Raw genomic sequence first — 22,518 nt, 5'->3', positions numbered from 1 at the left:
GATTTCGGCAGGACGTAGAGATGCGGGGGTATTAGGCTCAGTGTGGTTCGGGATCTGGGCGCACAGCGGGTGTGAGCGCCCTGCCTTTAGTAGGACAGGAGAGGTCCGGATCGTTCAGGGTGACAGCGTTGCCTGATGTAGTGTGGTTGGCCGGGGGGGGGGTGCAGGAGTCGGGAGTTCAGTGGGAGCGCCGCAGCGTGGGCTCCCGGCGCTGCTTGGGGTGGGCAGGCAAGGTCCCACAACCCCGTGAGAAAGCCGCCAGGCCCAGTCCGCTGGGAATGGCCCAACCCGGAAAGGTCTCACCTGTGAGCGTTGTAGTTTAAGTGGATCTGGAGCCAGCCTCCGGTCCAGGTCGAAGTGTGCAGGTCTGCGCTGGTGGGGGGATCCGCTCTCCGGAGAATAGGAAGTCCGTCCTGGGCGCCCCGGGTCAGGGATACAGTAGGTGGTCCGGAAAGTCCAGTAGTCCCGACTCGGTGACCCCCCCCCCCAGTCGCGCTCCGGCTTCGTTGGCGCGGGCGCCAGCACCGAGCGCCCCGCCGCGGTCCGTGGTCGAGGTATCGATGGATCGATGGGGTCCTGTAGCGGCCCGCACCCCGGGACAGTAGGGGGCAATGGTAGAGGCGTCTGGAGGGCTGGGATCAGGCCCCTTCAGGGTGTGCGCTCCCTGTCCTGCTCCGGGGTCGTTCCGGGATCGTCAGATCAACACGGCCGCCATCTTGGGAGTCTCTTATGGGAAACAGGGGGAGCCCGACCGGAGCGTCTCAGCGGGCCCCGGCCCTCCGTTTTTTGTCGGGGCAAAAAGTCGGGTGCAGTCAATCGCCTGATTTACGGCTGCACCAAAGGCTGGGCGCCGCAGAGAAGCCGCAACGCCCGAATCGGGAAGCGACTGCGCGACTCAGCCAGCTCCCGTGCACCTCTCTCAGGGGGCAGGGGGAGGCCGGGCCGAAGCGTCGGAGAAGTTCCCTGATCTCCGATTTCTGTCGGAACAAGTCGTAGGGTGCAGCTAATCGCCTGATGTACAGCTGCACCGAAGGATGGGTTGATTTGTTGTGTTTTCGGTACCCAGAACAGGATCGGACTGCGCGGCTCGGCCGGAGCTCACGGGAACCGCGTCCTCACACCATGGACATCAGGCCACGCCCCGTTGTCAATGTTGATCGTATTTCTTGTACTCACGTGGCTGGCTGACAGTCCGTACGGCTCAGGACAGGCTAAAGACAGGCTCTGGCCTTATTAGGCGGGCCTTAGAGCGGAAGGGCTGGCTCTCACCATCCGGCGCGGGTGTTTCTCGAATATAGGCGGAATGGGCCAATCACGGCCATAGCAGCTTGGGAACGCTGCTAGGCAACCGGCAAAACAATGCGGGCGGCCATTTGCAATGCGGGCGGCACGGCTGTGGCTGCAGCTCGTGCGTGGCAATGGCGGACCATCAGCCCTACGAGGCGATCAGCTGGGGAAAGTTGTAGCACTTTGATGGGGATGTTGCAGGCATCAGGGTCGCAACAAAACATGTGGAATCTCTGTGTATCCACCAGCAGGAGTGGGGATCCTCGTCAGCAGATGATCTCTCCGCCGCTGGTGTTGAAGGTAGGTGGGGGCTCCTGCCCACCACACACGGCGTCAGGTGAACAGGTGTCATGAGCCATGGCAGTTGGGGTATCTAAAGTCTATCTAATTCTTCTATTGTGCCACTCACCCAAAAGGCCTCAGGGCGCTCACAGGCTGACAACAAAAAACAATTAAAAAGGTCAGCAGGGAGTTAACAAGAAAAAGAGCAAAAAACAGCTGGTATTACCAGCAGCGGTAACACCAGCAAGCAATCCCCCCATGGAGTCCTATGGTACTCCCTGGAATGGGGATTAACGTCCCTTCCTACCAGTTGTAATGTTCTGGTAACACCAGGCAGACCAAGTGGCAGGTACGGCATTACCGTTTGGTGGTATCCCACCAGATTTACCAGCAGTATAGTGTGCACCAGAACCCTAACCGGCCCATAAACCTGGAGGTTGCCCAATAGCACTATAAGATGGAATAGCAGCACCCGTGAGATGGATGGGGATGCAGATTAATACTCAAGCATCAAATCAATAATGACAACTCAATGGTTTGGCAAAGGAGTCCATTTAATGACAAGTACAAAAAACGGGGAGTTTCATGAATATCCGCGGTTGCGTGATCTTCCTTCTCGCTTCACAACTCCAACGGTCTGCATAAAAACACATCATTTATACAAAAAACTCGTCATCACTGACGTGTAACGCTTAAAAGTTGGCATGCAATTCTACTGGTTCTAGGAAGGTAACTTTAATATAGGTACTATATCTGTATATGGTAACTGAGTACTGTCAGGTGGGACATTTAAGCCCTACCTTAAAAATGGCTACTGTAGACGTCACTAAAAGTACGACGTCCCATTGGTTCTACCAACTATAGGACCCTAGATTACTTGGTCCACTATGATTGGGTTGGCACCAGCCCCACTCATACTTTTCCATTTTGCTTAGCAGCATACAGAATGGTCGGCCAGGTGCAGGGTTCCCATCAGCTCCCCCGGCCTTCCTCCAATTATTGCTACAATCAATCATCTCTTCAGTGGCCATGTGTCAATTATTTCACTGTGGTTGGCCTTGAGACTGCATCTCTGTCTGGAAAAAGTTCTGATATCTTTGCATGGCACTCTGCCCCGCGTAGCTTGAAAATCTCACTTCTTCAGCGCGGCGGGTCACGTGAGTCAGACACTTTAAAATTGCCTTATTCTCCATATAATTCATGTATTTGATTTTTGTTTTGCCCACCACCTGCCTTCGGTTTCTTATCTCGACCTTTCTGAGCAGGATATTCTGTTCCTTGCTTCATTAATTGTAGCTACTGTTCGTCTATTTTAGCTGATACGACCTTGGCTTTTTGGCACGATGATTTGTCTCTGATGAGTTTCGTTTCTGCCTTTTATTCTCGATTTGTTAGATATGAAGCTCTCCTCGTGCAGCCTCTAGTAACCTTTGGTTGATTCTTCTTCTTGTGCATAGGGGAAGTATACTTATATAACGTGCTTCTTTGAGGTAGATATGTATAGGTGGCGCTTGCCACAATCTATCTTACTACTAAGCATAGCAAGCCGCACGATTTTCTTAGCTTTCTTGCGGTTCCAAGCATATGTACATGCGTAAACTGACTGAATATCTTCGCCGTGCTCATGGCATAAGCTTCTTACATTTGACATTGTCCTTTTACTTTAGGTTCGCGATGTCCATTATTCTTGGCGCTTCATCTGTTTTTATCATTCTCAGGTCGTCATATCTTCTATATGTGAGTCAGTCCGGGTTCTTGTGGCATCACCATTCGTCTTCCATTAAGAGATTTTTGGCTTCTTCAGGGATTGTACTCCTACGATCTTCATTCCCTTTCATTTGTTGATATGTTTTTCTCAGTGGGTACCGTACTGTCCATGTTTTCTTTGGTGTCGGTTCTTCAATAGGTGCTGTTCTTCTGATAGGTACTGGACAGAGCCCCACTGCGGCTCTCTGCTGGTTTATTTGCTCATCATACGTCACATACTTTGGCGTGAACGTTCCTGGTATTTCAAAATGGACGTTTGGAGTGCGGGCCGTACTTGGGACCTCCTTTACAATACCACCAAACTTGCAATTAAGGCCATTGCCTTTGTTTTGTTGAGACTCGAGGCCAAATCTTGTTCAGATGAGCTAAGGAGGCCAATTGCTCTTGCAGACCAGCAGGTTTGAGATGTACTAATACTAAATCATATGCAAATTAAGTCCAATTAAGGTGACGGTCCCCAGCTTTAGTGTGTAAGTGAGATTCCGGGGCAGAGTTAGTGTTAGATCGGCTAAATATAGATTGAATAAAAGCAGCACAAGCAGAGACCCTTGTTTTAACCCCATACAGGGACGTCATTTAGGGGTCGCAACTGCGACCTCTGAGGTCTCCCTTGTGACCTCTAAAAAAATAAAGGTTTTTTTTGTAATGCAAGCTCCTGGGCTGTGGCCAGCACCATGTGGCTATTTACTTCTGGAGTGGCTGGCTTTCTTGTTCAGGTCCCTTAAAAAAAATAAGAAAAATAAGAACAGGTGTGCCACAAGTCTAACACTTTCAGCACTGACCGTAAATTAGAAAGAATAGGAATACAAAATAATATACACACTGATCTTAACGATACATATGGCGACCCATTCTTGTATGAAATGTACATCACATTATGGTGATATGATAACCATATTTTTCATAGTGTACAATGCTATGTGGTGCCACTTCCTGTTTTGTCAACGGGTGAAAGGTAGTGTTCCATCGCTTGCCATGATATCACTTCAGGGTGGGGTCAAATTACATCACTTCCTGTGATGTCATCAGGGGGGTCAAGGGTGATGTGATGTCACTTCCGCTACTCCTGGCATTTTGGTGAAATGACGTCCCTGACCCCATAGTTGTACAGATAGAGGGAGCCCTTGTTTATTTGCACTTGTACCATAGTGTCCCGGTACAAGCTGCTGATAATATTTATCAGTCCTCTAGGCAAGCCCCAAACGTCTAATTTCTTCCATAAGGTACTGTGTCTGGCAGTGTCATTCTAGCTCGCCCCTGGATAACTAGTGTGGTGCATTTGGAAGTGTACACCCCAATTATATCCCAAAATCTTTTACCAAAGAGCTTTTAAGCTGCATTTTACCTACCCAGCGCAGAAGCCAAAATGTATACAGGGGAAGTTTTATAACTGATCCCCACTTTTCAGGTATTAAAAGGGTGGGTGTACAATCTAGGTTAAACACTCCCACGTAGTTTTTGCATTAACATTCTTGAATTGTAATATTTGTTTTGTGTAGCTTCATCTTACTTTAGACCATAGACATATAGATAAGTGCATTTTGTACTCCATAAGCTTGCATGTAGAGGCCCAATATAGTACAGGCCTCAAAATGTAAACTCGGTCCAATAAATGCCCTCACTAAACGCAAGTAATTGGATACACGAGAGTTGTCCTCGTCCTCCGTGCAGCACCATTCATGTTGGTTCTTTCCAAGTGACTTCACAGCTTTGTCGCTAAAAGCAGAAAGAACGCTTGCAAAGGCCGTGATCAGCAGAATGGCCATTGTTAGCTACATTCCAATCTAGTCGATTAATGCTGCAGTGTTTATGCGGTTTAATATGGCGTTAAATCACTGTTCCAAGGGTTGGAATGGGAGGTATGGGGGGGGGTGCTAATGGGCCAGCAGCCCAAGTTAACAGCCCGAGCAAAGAGAGGATCATTAACGAGGGCTTTGGGGCATTACCCCAGTTCCAGCACTTGGAACGGTGGCTTAAAGCCATTAGCACCCCAGGTTACCAAAGCGGTAACCACCCGACGGTGCTTAAAAAAAGAAAAATATTTTCAGTCATTGAATGGGACGTCTCCTGCATCCTGTTGCGACTGAAAATACTGTTTTAGGATGGCTGCCATGAAACGGGAAGGCAGGGCTCTGCTGCAACACGCAGGTTAAGTGGGGTTGGGGAGGGGTGTGAAAAATGGACCACCAGGCAGCTTAGAACACGGCCTGAGATTGTAGGTTTCAGGCTGCGTTCTTAACCACCCGATTGGCTGGCTCCCCCCATTAGGGTGCTAATTCTAGTTTGTGGTTTGCTAAAGTGATTAGTGCCACCACCTTTATTTGGGGCCTCTCGATTAGGCACATGAAACTGAACTTAATTTTGAATTCAAATACGGTTAAAAATAGCCCATCACAGAGGCTTTGCTAGGGAGGGTGGTGGCTATAGCCCCGGGTCTTTTTATTTGTAGCCGCAGAAAGCCGGCTACAACCAAAAGGCTAGCTAGCACAGAGTCACGACAGACCCAGCATTAGCATAGCCCAGGATCTTTCCCAGATCTAGCGGCACCCCGGTCCATCGTGTTAAGGAAGCATTTGTTGCTGATCTCAATACCAAAATACTGGCAAGACTGACAGACTTTCCTTCGCTAAGATTAGTAACTTTAGTGATCGTTGAAACTACTGTGCTACAACAAACTGCAATAGAAACAAGCAATTAAAAATATAGCATCAGTATGGCACAGAACTAAGAACTTGGGGGTATGCATTAGGTTTGTAAAAGCTGGGCAGCATCCAACACGGCAATATATTTACCACCAAGTGAAGAGGAGAATGTGGTCGTTTTTGGGGGGGGGCATTTTATAGCCAAACAGTGGCAACAGTGCAACTGAAATTTGGAGGCTAATAACCCAGTAATACCAGAATGCTGGACAGATCTTCTTGATTAATGCTTTCTTCGGTGGCCAGGTTTTGCATTCTTAAACCCATTGCCGGCTTTATCATTTCATGTAGGACATTTGAGTGAAATGAGCGCTATACAGAATAAGCAATTGCCATCAGAAAGCTAATTTTCAGTCTGCTGATTTGCCACAAAATTAAAGCTTTAAACAGGGCTGTTTTTCTTCACAAAAACATCCGAAAGTCTTACAAAAGGACTAAGGCACACTTACATACACAAGAATACAAGAGTCAAACAATTCTGGATTTAATTTCAGATTAGGTTCTGGTATTTTGAGAATGGTTTTTGTCATGCGTTGTACATATTCCAAAGCCACAATTGCAGACTGGCCTAAAATCCCAGCTTCACCTAAAAAGAATGTGAGACACAGCAACCAATTTAAACCCCGTTGCCCAACCTGGCAACATTGCTGGCAACCCCAAAGTTTCAAAACTGTCAGTACATAAGCACGGTTGCTTTTCTGCATATACTCTTCAAAATAGCCTCATCCATGGTTCCAATTGCTACACTGTTGCTTCATAAACAATGATCAACCATGCCTCGCATGCATACTACAAGCCATTATTGTTCACCCATAGCAACAGCACTTTGCACTCCTTACATCATGTATCTAGGATTTAGTACGAGTCCCTGCATCGTTGCTTCCAATTGGTGTCCCGTTTCCCTGCTAGCATTATCTGAGCCGCTATTCTGATTTCTGGACAGGTTTGTTTTCATCCCCTGCAGGCGAGTCCTACATCTCTAGGACATCCTTTTCATTGTTAAACAGTCTCCTATATCTGTGCTAGACCAGAAGTAGCCTCATGGCCGACTGCCAGTATTTCCCTTTAAATGCCACATTACCGGTGGGTGAAGCAAGGTGCTGTCAAGGGACTACCATCCCTATTGTATATGCTGCTCAGGGTTATGACCTATGCATGTTGGGGGGATTCAATCTGTTGATTTCATTGGCTGGGGCACTTTGATATGTGCTCCACTAAAACACATGGCAGGTTCCCTCTGCATTTATAGATTTGAATTCATCAGGTTTGTCCAGTAAAAAAAATAGTAAGGGCAATATAAAGCTTTCAGATGGCAGATAATCCGAAAACCTGCAGGATCATGTTAACTGCAGGCAAAGCTTAGAGTTTGGCAAAGATGGTTTTGTAACGTGTAGTGAAAAGTGCAATAAACACACATTTAACTGCAATATCTAAAAATGGTACACCCCCTTATTCAAGCAGAAAGTGTGAAGGCGAGCGTCCCCCAGATAGCACGATCCTCCCCACAATGAGAGACAATAATGGACTCTCCCAGATGGGAATAAGGCTAGGACAAAGTGTGGGTGAGCTTAAATGGGAGTTTATCAATCAGAATAGGGCATGCAAAGGGCTCTGCAAACTCCGAGAGCGCTCTGCCTGACAATAGCAAAGAAAGGCGTATATATTTACGAAAAGCGTCATAAGAACCTACATGCTATAGGGGGCACAAGTTCGTGGGGATTGGGTGGCGACGACTAACTATAGGTGCTCCTGCGATGTGGTTTGCCGTGGTCAGTGGACGTCACTGGTTACCCTCGTGGACTGGGCCGGGCAGATCAGCTGGGCTCATCCGGACGGTGTTGTTGTGCCAGCCGTGACCAGTGTCAGTGATGAACGTCTTTCCTGACTTTCTGCCATAAGGCCACGCACACCGCAGTCATTCAACATTGCAATATTATCTTCTCCGATAAATCTTCCAATAGGTTATTCTACAGGTTAATGCAACACAGGAGGAATGCACCTCGAGTAAGGTCTTTTGGTGATACATCAATACATAGTTACCATCGTCCTGTTTACCGGGTATCATAGGTCGCGAGGTTGGGTCTCAGGGCATGTCCGAGTTATCATGTCTCGTTAGAAGTCATTATGAATGTGTTCCTGTAGTGTTGCTATAATATTGGGTGTCCTAATTTTACAGGGGCCATTAACCTAAGGTGAGCCGGTGGGTCGTGGAGCCTAAGAAAGGGCGCCTTTGGATCTGTGTTTTAAGGCCAGGGTTTACTGCTGGGTTGTAAATAATTCAGGTGGCAGGCCGTGGCCTTGGGTGCTGCGGGGGGAATGTGAATGTTTGAAGCGGCTCCAGCCGAATTGGGGGAGGTGGAGCAGAGCAGCACAGGCCTCTGCTTTTTCGTCTGGCAGGCTTCAATGGGAGGAGGGGGGGATGGCCTTGCATATGCTCACAAAGGTATTTTCCTCGTTTGTTGCAGATTTAAGTGGAAGAGACATAAACATTCACATAATATACAATACTCATTGAGTCTTTTTAAAGCTTATGTTTTGACATTGTTAGTGCCTTTCACATGGCCATTTCAAACGCGGTACCTATACGCTAAGTATTTAACAACCACAACATTTTGTTACATTTCTATACATCTGCGGTAAGCGAGGTAGTAGTAAGGTTGGTGGAGCACGCAGGAACAACCCGCTAATAAGACTGATGGCAGTGACACATAGTGAGCTTGGACGTACATATGGGGCATTTTCGTGCACCACTTACATGAGCTCCCAATAGGGTTGTATTTGTCTTGCTTTGCACTCTAGCAGCATTAGTTCAGTTATGGCATGGGACCTTGGGGTGCAGTCTTCTCTGCGAAACATACAACATGAAAACCCCCGGGACATTTTTACTGTTTGCGCATAGCTACGGGGATGTGGGTACTTCATCCCGAATGTTATATAAGCACACATTCTGCCATCTTCATGGAGGTTACAGGTTTTTAGTCAAAATGTTTCATCACAGGTGGTTTGCTCATTAGTATTTGGGGACTCTGCTTTTGTCAGGGGACCTTTTTACAGTTCTTTTCCACCCCCACCCTGCTGGCCGGGTCATGCTGGGAGCAGCGATACACTGCGGAAGGTGAACTGTTACAGTGTTGGTATCTAACGCTAGCTCATGTCCGTCTGTTCGTGGGAACGGGCTCTCAGCGGATCTGCCAGAGAGCTGCCGCCACAGGGATAAGTGAAACTCTCCAAGGGTGGGGGCCGCGCTCTGGTGCACAGGGCTCAAACCATCTTTATTTCACAAAATGGTTTCCAGGGCCTAGCTAAATACAGCATGTTTGGTCAATGTCTTCAGCCAGTGGCCCACCCACCACCTGGGCCCTGGTGGCAGAGGGAACCCCTGACGAGCCATGGACTTCACAGGAGGGGAGAGGATGCAGGGGAGGGGGGTCTCTTGGACCAATCCTCCCCTGCATTGTTACCTACTCCTGCTCACATGGAGATCATGGTAGCAAGTGTATTCATCCTCTCCACAGCAATATTACCAGTCTAACTATCTTATAGGCTGTGTATATCATACATTTGTTAAGAAGGAGATGCATACAGCAGGCATGGCAGTATGTAAAAAAAGGTTAATTGGCATGCTTATTAATGCCGTTCAAGGGTGCCCCAGTGATTGGTGGTGTTCCACAGGTGGGGATTATATTTATAACATGTGTTTATCCCTTCCATGGTGATTTTCTGGATGCCATATTGGGTGCTGGAATGGTGTTTGTCTTTATCTCTCTCTACCTGTCTCTCTCACACAATCTTTGACAAAACACCATCCATAAACTAAATGCACTCTTGCAACTTGAATAATACACCTTGACCATTAACCTCATATAATTTCAAGGTCTTTGATAGACCCTGAAAGTATAGAAGGTGCAGTCTAGAGGTGTTCCTCAGATCTCTGTGGTGGGGACTCAACCCACAGAACAACCTTACTGGCTCAACAGATGGCTATAGACGGCCATGGTCCACAATCGCTGTCCATGATCGGCAAGACTTGACCATGATTGGCGATGCTTGGCAATGGTTAGCTATTATTGGGGATGGTGGGCCATGGTTGGCAATGATTGACTTGGGGATAGGCAACTGTGGTTGGTTTGGACGCTGGTGAAAGTCAGCAATGGCCAACTGTGTTTGGCAATGGTGGCCTGTTGTCTGATCCTAAAAAACGTTTGGTAATATGAATAATGCAAAATGCAAAACATTTTAACTGCAGATAACCAAGACAAAAGACAGTTCAGCCAAACAAAAGCCAGACTCTATATCTGCCTCTGCCAACCCTTATGTCATGCTTTTGCCTACTTGCCGCTTATCTGATCAGGTTTCATTTTGGAAACGCTTTCAAATTGCATCCCAATCCAAGATGGCTCCCAGGCGCTCTTGCCACGCGGTGACATCATCGCGTTCAAGTGCTCGGCAACATTTGAATCCCGGAAATAAATAGAGGTAATTCAGAAGGCTTCTCGCATTGCAATTGTTTTGTATTGCGGAACGCTAGTTTGCCTTGTGACCTCATGTTTTCTACTTGTTCCTGGTTCCTGTAAAGACAAATTCCCAGAATAACAAATTTACCTGGAACGTCTTCTCAGCACCTTGTTTCTTTTCCGCCCTCAAGGTTTTTTCCTCGTGGGACCTGGCTCCCAGGGTAGCCGTAGTGCTTACCTGTTATCCCGTAATCGGGTTGCATGGTGGCTACCTGAAAGGACAGGCCTTACCTCTTCCCAGCAAAGGAGTCCAGAAGCAAAGAGGTAAGGACTGGACCTGACGCCTTATCTCCTAGTCATCATTTAGGGCATTCATTTTGGCTCACATGCAGAGGGGAACTAAACCACCACCTCATGGAGCCAAAACTTAAAAATTCAAATGTAATCCGTACTCAAATAATTATAATAAAATAAAAAGTAAAATAAAAAATGAATCAAATAAGAGATAAAAGTAAGTTTGAGTCCATGTAATATAGCCAGGGGTGTTAATGTCTCTGTTACAGAGATATACTTGTATCCTACGGATCCGAATTTCCCATTTCCTGTTAGATTGCACAAAGGGTTAATATGCCTGCTCTGATTTGTCTGTTACATGCACTGCGCACTGCACATGCCTACCATTCAGAACAATGGATGAGCTGTGGCCCCTGCAAAACTGAAAAATATATTACAATTTGCTCCTCATAAAAACAAATGTCCCTTCTTCTGGGTGCTCCAGCACGGAGCAGGATTTTTTTCATTTAAATAGGGCACTGCTGCTTCACCAGAATGGGACAGCCTTTGAAAGACTGCCCATGCTGGTGTGGCAGCGGCGCACTATTTAAGTGATAAGCTCTCCGCTCGTACACAGCAGCTTGGAGCTTTTCATTTAAATAGGATGTTGCTGCTACACCAGTACAGGGTAGCTTCTGAAAGGCTTCCCTGAGCTAGTGTGGCAGCGGTGCCCTATCACCCACCAGATACAGAAGGATGCCCTGCGGCAGACCGGGCTTACAGCCGCCGGCCTGCCCCATGGGGTAGAGCTTGCTGAGGTGGGTCGTAGCAAGGTTCTGGACCGGACTGGGACTTGCCTGTACTTCAGAGACCTATTCTAGAATCAGAAGACGCTGCTCTAGTATTTGTGTGAGTGGGTAGGGGCTGTGCATGGGGGATGTAGCCGCTTCCCTCGTGTGCTAAGGAGGGACACATTGAAACAATCAGCGAGGGATCCTAGTATTCTCAGTGTCCCAAAAACGAGTCTGTTTGGGTTGTAGCTGAAAACTGTGATGGGAGGCAGACCTAGTTCTCAGTTGTCAAACCCTCAGAGGAAGCCACTCCCCAGGGCTATGATGAAGCTCAATGGGACAACGTGTCAACTAACTGCCAACTCACCCTAGTTTTGGCAGAGCCTCCATTGTTTGTGATTGCCCAGATACAATTCCCTTTCACACTTTACCTTCAACATAAAAACATACAGTAGTCACTCAGTGGCCGATTAAAGCTTGCACCCTATGCCTGTTTAACCGCTGTGAGAAACCTGAAGGTGTCACCCTGGCTCAATCCCAGCGATCTGTCGTCCAGGTGGCCAGGACATCGCCATCGCTATTGGATCCTGTGGGTGGACTAGTGAGGGAGGATCACCTGGATGGGGTGTCCTCGGGGAGTGGGAGTAGGAGACTGACGGGTGAGACGTGGTATCCCCCTTTCTTCAACACCTTTTCCCCATCCTCTTCCGTAGGACATTCAAAAACACTGCCCCCCCTTTTTCCGACACAAACACTTTCGCACAACATGAAAGACAATGGACTAACACCAGAGCTGTTTACCTGACTTGTCCCAATACGAGGGTCAGGCAAAAGTCAGGCAATTTATCAGAATCACACACACCTGACGGCCCTTTCCCTTCCCCAGAGGGATAAAAAGGGGAGCAAGAGAGCATAGAGAGCACAGTACGAGCGAGGCAGACCGCACAATGAGACAGCTATCAAGACCAGGCAGTTCAAGAGGAGGAGAAAGGCGACAAACATCGAGAGGCAGACGAGGAGAGACACGACCTTGCCCTTCTTGACAAAACCCAGCGAAACCTCTCCAAAAGGAATCGTAAGACCAAGGACAATAGCCCAAGTGTCCTTCAGCAGATGTCAAAGGTACACCGAGTGTATTGACGCTGATAAACTGGATCGAGGGACACTCCTGCTACCATGGTACCGGCCTTGACTCCAGTTGCAAAGAAAACCAAGCGGTTCATCACAGCCAGTGAGTCGAAGGGAAAATTGATAAGAACCGGGCTGTGGGGAATGAAAGTTGCAAAGTGGCAAAGTAAAAGAAGTTCAAAGAAAAATTGTAAAGGGGAGACCAGCTGCATAAGGGGACCAGCACCACATGGGTGCTGATTCGAGAAACTCTGGTCGACTCTGATTGATCCCTGAGCGAAACTATAGATACCAGAAGGCCGTAAGAGAGCCGTCGAGATAGCTCAAAGTGGTCATACAGGAGGTCAATCAAAATCCCTGTACAGTCGAAAGCCTTTGACCTAAGAACTATAAGAAAGCAAGGGAAGTAAGGAACAAGTTACTTACCTGTAACTGTTGTTCTCCAGCATGGGTCTGGGATGGATTCACATGCTCATGAATATTCCCCGTCGTCGGGCTGGGAATCCTCGGTAAAGAAAAAATCAGTTTCAGTTTCGTTTCTGAACTCTCTTTCTACTAGTAACCAATCACTAGTCTCTGGGTCATACTGCCCCCAACCAATGACTGCCCTCTACCTAAGCCCCTCCTCTGGCACCCATCTTCAGATTTGGTAGCACGTAAAGTGGCAGTAGGACCAAGAGAAGAGCCGCAAAGGGGTTGGAGGGAGGGTTCACATGTGAATCCATGCCAGACCCATGCTGGAGAACAACAGTTACAGGTAAGTAACTTGTTTCTTCTCCAGCATGGGGTCTGGCATGGATTCACATGCTCATGAATACAAGAATACATAGCAGTACACACATGCACAACCACGGGAGGTGGCAAGGCTCAACATTAAGCATTTCAACAACTCAACATTAAGCATCTCTTACCTCCTCACCAGGTTCACCTTCAGGCGAACAGGCTGCGCAGCACTGCCTGGCCGACTCTGGACACCTCCCTGGAATCCCGGTCGACGCAGTAGAATCTCGTGAAGGTGAGCATCGATCTCCACGTTGCAGCCCTGCAGATGTCCAGCAGGGGCACACCAGACAGGAACGCCATGGTAGCAGCAATCGCTCTGGTTGAATGGGCTCTTGGACGGCCGGGCAACGGTCGGTTTGCCAACCGGTGCCAGTGCAGGATGCAGTGCATGATGCAGTCGGAGAGCCATCTGGAAATGGAAGCCTTCGAGAGAGCCTTCCCTTGGTTCACAGGTCCAAAGTTCACAAACAGCTGTGATGTCTTCCGGAGACTCTTTGTGCGGTCCACTTAGAACTTCAGCACTCTAACCACATCCAGCAAGTGCAAAGTCCTCTCAGCCGGCGACGAAGGCAACGGGAAGAAAACAGGTAACACCAAAGGCTTGTTGAGATGGAAGTCCGACGGCTCCTTGGGCATGAAGGAGGGGTGCATCCTCAGCACTACCCTCATCTCGTGGAATGTCAGGTATGTAGGTTTACAGGAGAGGGCCTAGATCTCTCCCACTCGTCGTGCAGAGGTGATGGCCACAAGAAACGCTGTCTTCCACGACAGGAACTTCAACAGTGCCGAATGCAGAGGCTCGAATGGCAGCCACATGAGCCTGGTCAGCACCACGCTGAGCTCCCACGCCGGGGCCTTCACCGGCAGGAACGACCGGGACAGTCCTTTCATGAACTCCTTCACCAGCCGATGAGACCATAAAGATGACCGCCCCGGAGTTCTGGTGTAGCGGGAGATAGCCGCCAGATGGATCTTGATGGAGGCATGTGCCAGCCCCGCCTTGGCCAGCGACAGCAAGTACAGCAGCACTTGAGGGGCCATAATCCGCAGAGGGTTAATCTTCTGTGCACGGCACCAGACAGAGAACCTCTTCCATTTGTGTTCATAGCACTTGAGAGTTCAGGACGCCCTGGCCTTTGCAAGCACCTCTTTGCAGTCCGCCAGGTTATTGTACACTCCGAACTCTAGTGCTGCAGGAGCCAGGCCTGCAGGTTCAGCGATCCTTGGTCGTGATAGAGGATGGCGCCTCCTTCCCTGGCGAGAAGATCCGCGTCCGTCGGTAGTTTGACCCGGGGGACGCTGACATGTCCAGAAGATGCGGGAACCAGATCTGCCTCGGCCACGCTGGTGCGACGAGGATCATCCTGCACCGGGACCGTCTGAGTTGACTAATGAGTCGCAGCAGCAACGGCAACAGAGGGAACGCATACAGGAACAGGCTGTCCCAGGGGAATGAGAAGGCATTGCCCATGCTCCCCGGCTGGGGAAACCTGCTGGCGAACCTCCGGCACTTGCCATTCATCGCCGTCGTGAATAGGTCGATCTGGGGATTGCCCCATCGTCGGAATCAGAGATCCACTTGATCCTGCTGAAGCTCACACTCGTAGCACGAGCGCAGCTCCCTGCTGAGTGAGTCGGCAATGGTTTTCTTTATTCCTGCCAGATGGAAAGGTACCAGGAACATCCCTTGGGCAAGGGCCCAGAGCCACAGATCCTGCTTCCTGATGTAGAACATTGTGGTGGTGTTGTCGGTGAAGACCCTTACCACCTTGCCCTTGAGGGACGGAAGGAACGACCTGAGGGCCCAGAACACAGCTCGGAGCTCCAGGACATTTGTAGTGACCTCTCCTCCGGGAGCCAAAGGCCTCTTGCGTGGAGATCTCTGGTGTGCGCTCCCCATCCTTCCAGGGAGGCGTCCGCAATCACCGTTTCCTGATGTGCCGGGGTCTGGAAGTCCATGCCCACCACCGGATTGCTTGGCGGAAAGTCTCGCTGAGTGAGATCTTGTCTTTGAAGCTGCCCGCCGCTTGCATCCAACAGGCGTCGAGGAACTCCTTCAGTGGTCGCATCCGCAACCTGCATAGGCACACGCGGTAGATGCACGATGACATCATACCAAGTAGGGACTTGATGGACCTCACCCTAGCCACGTCCATGGTCAACAGCGTTGTACCTTGCCCAAGATGGCCTTTGTCCTTTCCTCCGACCGCAAAGCGAATCGCGCCACTGTGTCGAGTCTGGCTCCCAGGAACAGGGCGAAGTTGATTGAGAATCCCAGATCCGTGAGCAGTTGGACGGTCTTCGCTGTGTGATCGACGGCGAGTTTCCTTGACTTTGCTTCGGATGAGCCAATCGTCCAGGTAGGGGTAAACGTGTTTCCCCTACAGGCGCAGCTGCGCCACCACCGGTTCCAGGCACTTGGTGAAGACCTTGGGCGCTGACTTCAATCCAAAGGGAAGGGCCTTGAACTGATAGTGTCGTCCAAGGACCACGAATTGTAGGAACTTTCGATGTCCTTTGAGAATGGGGATGTGGAAGTAGGCATCCTCCAAGTCCAGCGACGATAGGAAGTCGCCTTCCTCCAGCTGTCCCAGCATGTGCTGGAGAGTGACCATCTGGAATTTCTGGGACTTGATGTATTTGTTTAGACGACAAAGGTCTAGGATGGGTTGCCAACCGCTGGTCTTCTTTCGGACGAGGAAGTACCGCGAGTACACTCCGGAGCCCCGGAGCCTCTTCGGGATGAGTTCTATCACGCCCTTTTTCAGCATTGCTCGTACCTCCAGAAGTAGCTGTGGGACGTGGTTTTCCTTCCTAGCCACAGGTGGTAGACGGGGACACTTTCTTTGGAATGCCAGAGTGTGCCCGCGGCCCAGCGCGTCCAGCTCACAACGGTCAGTGGAGATGGACTCCCACATGCTGACGAATTTCGCCAGCCAGCTTCCCACCGGGGTGCTTCGGATGATGAGTGTTAGAGGTTACAGTTTATCATATTAGAAGTTATTATATTTAAATGTCTATGTATTGATGGGCTTGTGTGTGCATTACATCTCATTCATAACTTGGTTACTGTTGTCATAATATGTTCATTGACATCGCCTCCTGGAATGTGGAGTCTCAGCATCTGAGGGACTCCACATTCCACTAGGTCAGTTGATAAGATTTCCCCTGGCTGGGGGTCGTTGCTGTTACTAACTGAATAAAGAGTTAATTATAACTTTGCGCAGTGTGGACCCATCATTATGTGTCTTAACAGTGAGTGGGTGTAGTAACGGATCAATTGGTGAATAGCCATATGGGTGGGAGCCCAGAGAGGGAACTGAGACAGGATCTAAATTCCTCCTCCAGGGGGGAGGAGGATAAGCGCTGGCTGGAATCACTTCTAGATGTAAAGCTCAAGCCCCTTTAGACCATCCTAGAGTCATTGCAGATGTTTAAGTCTGGGGTAATGAACACACTGGCTATCCTGGATGACTCAGAGTTCTAACAAAAAGAGTGGCAGAAATAAGTACGGTTGGGGTTGGGGCAAAGCCAAATGGTAACATACTATCGTGGGGGGGGTTGAGTGGTGAGCGTCGTGGCCCAGTCACTGAGGTTGGCGGGCTGGTGATGCCAGCAAAGGATAAGGCAGTAACCACACAGTTAAGCTCAGTAACTGTTAATTCAAAATGTACGGGTACTGGGAGGTCCGACTTAAGCTTTGGGACTTTAATAGGGGACACTGGGGCTAACATGCACATAGGAGGGCTGGAGAAGAGCATTTTGAATTTACTGCCTGCAGCAGCCCCTCTTATGGGGATTATCATGGGTGTACCGGGGCTCCCCAAGTGTGGATTTGAATCAACTATTTCACTGATGAATAAAACGACCCATTGGATCAACACCAACCTGATTGGACCGAGCATTGACCCAAGCCTTATATTAATGGCAAGAAGGGTAGGAAAGGTAAGCCAAAAACCCAAATGTATGAAGGGGGACTGCATAATGTTTCCTTCTCGGATGCAACAATGGTTTGTTATTTGGTCAACTCTAATTTATCCAGAGGCCTAAAACCAAACAGCTACAGTCTCCATAGTAGGCTGGTCTCTCAGGATTTATTTTACGGTTGTACAGGGAGGGTGGCTGATTCAGGGAACCGCTTGAGCAAATTTGTTAGGGGGAGGGAAGCACAGAGTTACCCCACGCACAGGGGCCTTTGTATCCACCTCTTGGCCACAGATTACCCTTGGGTTGGAGATCCAACCCTAATTTAGAAAGATTGACCCCACAGAAGGGAGAGGCTCATACTATTGGGGTTGAGCTAGTTAATCGGTATGAGGCCATACCTCCTGTGAAGATCTGGACTGACGTACGGCTGACCGGCCCAGCCCAGTCGACTGGGAGCTTTGTGAGGGGGGCGGGTCCTGAGATTGGGGGGGTACACATGTTTTCTAAAGCAGCCCCTTTGGTAGCTAGCTTGTTATCCTGGAATATAGCCAGGCCAGGGGAAAATTCAAAGGGGAAGCCACTGTGGAGATTTAAAAAACCCACAATTAGAAGACCCAAGAGTGGAACAGGGTACCCCGCAGGCTCCATCGTGGCCCAGAGGCCTTCCGCTGACCCTCGGAGGTGCACGTAGCCCGGTGCCTGGAGGAGAAGTAAACCACGAGAGCGAAACCCGACCACAGGAGAAAGTGAGTTCCCCCTGAACAGAGGCAAAGGTGCCCCCCCATGCTTCGTTGGTGAGAGAGGCCTTCCTGGGGGACCCCTCGGAGCCGTGGGGCAGAGAGAGGGCTTGGAACCAGCTTTTCGTGGAGTGGGGAGACAGACGACGGGCGGTGGCCGGGGGGCCTCAAAGCACACTGGGGCCTCGCAGCACACGGCCCAATGCCACCTCGCCTCGGAAGGATCCAGAAGAGGTGAGGAGGTCGCGGGGGATGAGGAGGCCCAGTGGAATCCAAATCACGAGCCGGGCTCCCCCCTAAACCTGGCATATATAAACGCTCTGAGACACGCGGGCGGGTGCGGGGGCCCGAGAACTCTCCCAGACCCTCTTTTTCGGTGTGCTCCAACGTTGGAGGGAGGCGGCTCGTGGACTCCGGGGGCATGGAGGGGGATAAAACAGCGGCCCTCTGGGGCTTCCACATCGAACCCCTGGGTGCCAACAAACGGGACCCCGTCCCGTTCCAGCGCAGAGCCCGGGAACCCCTCTGTAGACTGGAGCAGGCGCAGAAAATAAGCAGGCAGCAGGTGCCCCGCCATCCCAGTCCTCGGTGGAGCTCCAAGCCATGCAATCCAGCCCACCCACACCAGGGAGAGACAGAGAACATGGAGGGAGCATAAGGCCAGAAGCAGAAGGCTCAACACGGGAGGCCCCACCAGAATCTGGCCTCCAGACCTCATCTGAGGAATCTCTAAAGAACTCTGGGCTTGCAGTGGGGTCCCTCCAGGGCAAAACCATATCTGTGCTCAAGACATACAAAACAAAGTAGTCTGGAACGAGGTCCCAGGGGTACAGACAGGGAAGCCTGGAAGTCTGCACCAAACTATTGGAACCCAGGGGACCGGAAACCTGGAGCAACCATTGATTGGCACCCCTGAGAAACAAGCACTTACCCACGCAATCTTATCCATCCAGCGTTTCCGTAGGCCTGAACCAACACTAGGAGCTGTGCCTGGTGACACGCACTACAATATGGCCACAGGAAGTGCCCCCCCGCACCACTTACCAGGGATGATCTTAAAGACATTCTGCAGGAAATCAAGGCCATAAGGACAGATACACAGGCCTCGATAGTGGCTCTTAAAGGGAGAGTTGACACTCTTGAAGAGAAAATGGAAGGTATGGAGAATAACCACCTCCAGACTGATCTGCTGGACATGAAATATGAAGCGAGGCTGACAAACCTGGAAATGAGAGAAGAGGACATGCTTTTGAAGATGGACGACCTTGAAAACAGGGAACTCCGATATAACCTGCGTATTCTAGGGGTGGCCCAACAAAAGGGGGATACAGCGGCGGACGTTGGGAGGATAGTCCTAGGCTTAATAAAGCAACTCTTCACGCTGGAGTTGGGCAAGGAAGTCCAGATGGAAAGAGCTCATAAGGGTGGTGGAGGCAGAAGGAAAGGCCCAAGATCCATTGTGGTGCGTTTCCTCTGCTACAGAGAAAAGATGGAGGTCCTAGAAAAGGCAAAGAGGGTGGGGAGCTTCTCCTTTGAGGGGGACACAATCAGGATTTATCAAGATCTCTCCGCCGTCACACTTACCTGCAGAAGGGAATGCCGTCCCCTCACACAATGGCTCACTAACAGGACATACGATATAGATGGTCTTACCCATTTGCCCTCGCATTTGAATGGGATGGAGTGGATTATTGAGTCACGGGGGGAAGGAGGCTTTACGAAGGGACCCTGACGCCCCAGGAGCATAGACGAGAACCACAGGGCCCCTGGACCAAAAAGAAGAAGATGAAGGGCAAGAGAAAAAAAAATCAACACCCCGACGCATGATCTAGAGGAGGATTAAAATATCAGGGCTGCATCAGAGGTGCAGCAGCCGGGAAAAGTTAAAGGACCTCAGCCGGGGGTGGTGAGGAGATAAGAAGGACAGCAAGGGACGGACGGACCTCTTCCCCGAGTGGCTTGCCAACTGGCAAGCATCGCAGACAAGGATGTGAGGGGGGTCGAGGGGAGGGAAAGGGTTGGGAGTGTATGGGGTCAGGCACAACATAGATCGGACTCAAGAAGTTTGCTGAGCGGCTTCCATATGGCCGGAAGAGGTGTGAATCCAAAAATGTCATTCGATTACAGACAATGAGAAAAGGGGCCGGGTCGAAACTTTAAGGCTTGGATCGCTTAATGTAAAGGGCCTTAACTCACCAACAAAGCGCTCACTCCTGGGGAGGAAAATGAAGAATGCAGGTCTGGGTGTACTCCTAGTACAAGAAACTAGAACAGTGAAAGGGGAAGAAAGGCGCATTCCAGGTTTACATGTGGGCCAGATATTCTGGGCATCGGGCTCCACCAAAAAGGGAGGTGTTGGGATCCTACTCTGCAGAAACCTTAGGCTCACAGAGTTGTCAGTTCGGGGCAGAGCAGATGGAAGAGCGGTGGTGGTCTCGGGAAACCTGGAAAACTCCAGAATTACCATAGCAGCCATGTATGGCCCAAATATGGGTCAGATGCAATTCATCAAGGAGGTACTGAGGGAGGTATTGGATAGGGCAGAGGGGCTCATCCTCTTGGGAGGCGATTTTAACATGTGGTCGGACCAGGGATTGGATCATTGTGGGAAGCCGATCCCCACAGGTAGTAGGCGGGGCAGCCATACAGAGGGTTCCTGGACTTAATGTGGAACCACAGGTTGGTAGATCTTTGGAGGGAGACTCACCCAATTATGAAAGTCTATACATTTTACTCCCCAGTCCTTGGCTCCAGAACCAGGATTGATTATATATTTCTGGAACACCAGCATAGGAGCAGACCTGACGCTTGTCACCATCACCGTGTTAGCTGGTCAGATCATGACCTGGTTTGGGCAGACATTATTATATCGGGTTTAAAACCGAGGAAATCATTGTGGAGGTGTAACAACCTCCTATTGAGGGATGCGGTTTTTTGAGAAGAGATGAGTTTCCAGCCATTAGAGAGTACTTTGAGTTAAACAACACTGGTGAGGTTCACTTGGAGACAGTATGGGAGGCGGCTAAAGCTACATGGCGGGGTAGATTGATTAGTGAAGGGGCGGCCAAGAAGAGAACTAGAACGCTCTTGGCCCACAAACTAAGATCTGAGATACGCCTATTGGAGAGTGCCAGACTGGTGGCAAAGCTCCACGCCGAGCGGCCAGATAGATGGGTGGCAAAGATCAAGAATGGGAAAGAGGGGGAAAGATCGGACCCAGAGGCGATAGTGGGAGAATTCACCAGTTTCTATGAGATATTGTACGAGAAGGAAGGAGTTATAGGAGGGGAAACATTAGAATCCTATTTGCAGGGAGTGACCCTCCCGACCCTTAGACCGGGAGAAGTCTCCACCCTAGAGGCCCCAATAATAGATGAGGAAGTCCTCCGGGCAATATCAGGTTTGGAGCTGGGGAAGGCCCCGGGAGAGGACGGGTTCACGGCAGGCTTCTATAAGTCATTTGGCGGATTCCTGGCGGATCTGTTCACGAATATTATGTCCACAGGGAGGGCCCCTCCATCCTTTGGGAAAGCATTAATCACGGTCATCCCCAAAGAAGGAAAAGACCTTGCAGACTGCCAATCTTATAGACCAATCTCCCTCCTGAACGTGGATGCAAAGTTGTTCACCAGAATAATTGCAACAAGACTAGAGGGCCTCCTTCCGAGGCTCATCCATTCTGATCAGGTGGGCTTCATACAGGGGAGGCAGGGAGCAGACACCCTCAGGAAGACTCTCCATCTTATCAGGGAGGCAGCACCCAGGGGGGGCAACCCAGTCTTGGTGGCCATAGATGCCGAAAAGGCCTTTGACCGAGTCAACTGGGAGTTTCTACATGGGGTACTAGAGAAATTTGGTTTCGGTGAGGGTGCCCGACAAGCAATCAAGGCTCTCTATGCACAACCGTCAGCCAGAGTTACGGTAAATGGGTGGCTATCACGTAGATTTAATCTTCAGCGAGGGACCCGACAGGGCTGCCCCCTCTTGCCCCTATTGTTTGTAATGACCATGGAGATTTGGGCAGAATATCTGAGGGGGTCCCCTGATGTGATGGGTATAGATGTGGGAGACAGAACCTTTAAACTCGGTCTCTCTGCAGATGATATAACGCTCCACGTGAGGCAGCCAGCCCAATCTGTCCCGGTGGCCTTGCGAGTGATAGAGAAGTTCTGGCATTTTTCAGGATTGAAGGTGAATGTGGGCACATTTTCTCCCCACCGGTGAGGGACGCGATCCCTGGCCACGAACATTATCAGTCCTAGTTTGAAACTGCTTTCAGTTGGTGAAAGAAAATACATTCATTCATAAGCATCCAGGAACTGGAGGAAGCATTGGGCATTGGCAGGCTGTCCCCACTCCTCTATCTGAGATTGAAGGGGTATTCATGGCA

Source organism: Ambystoma mexicanum, chromosome 3q, assembly GCF_040938575.1.
Source record: "Ambystoma mexicanum isolate Mex_15411 chromosome 3q, UKY_AmexF1_1, whole genome shotgun sequence".
NCBI lineage: Eukaryota > Metazoa > Chordata > Amphibia > Caudata > Ambystomatidae > Ambystoma > Ambystoma mexicanum.
The sequence above is the reverse complement of the archived record's forward strand: the minus strand, read 5'-3'. Positions refer to the sequence as shown.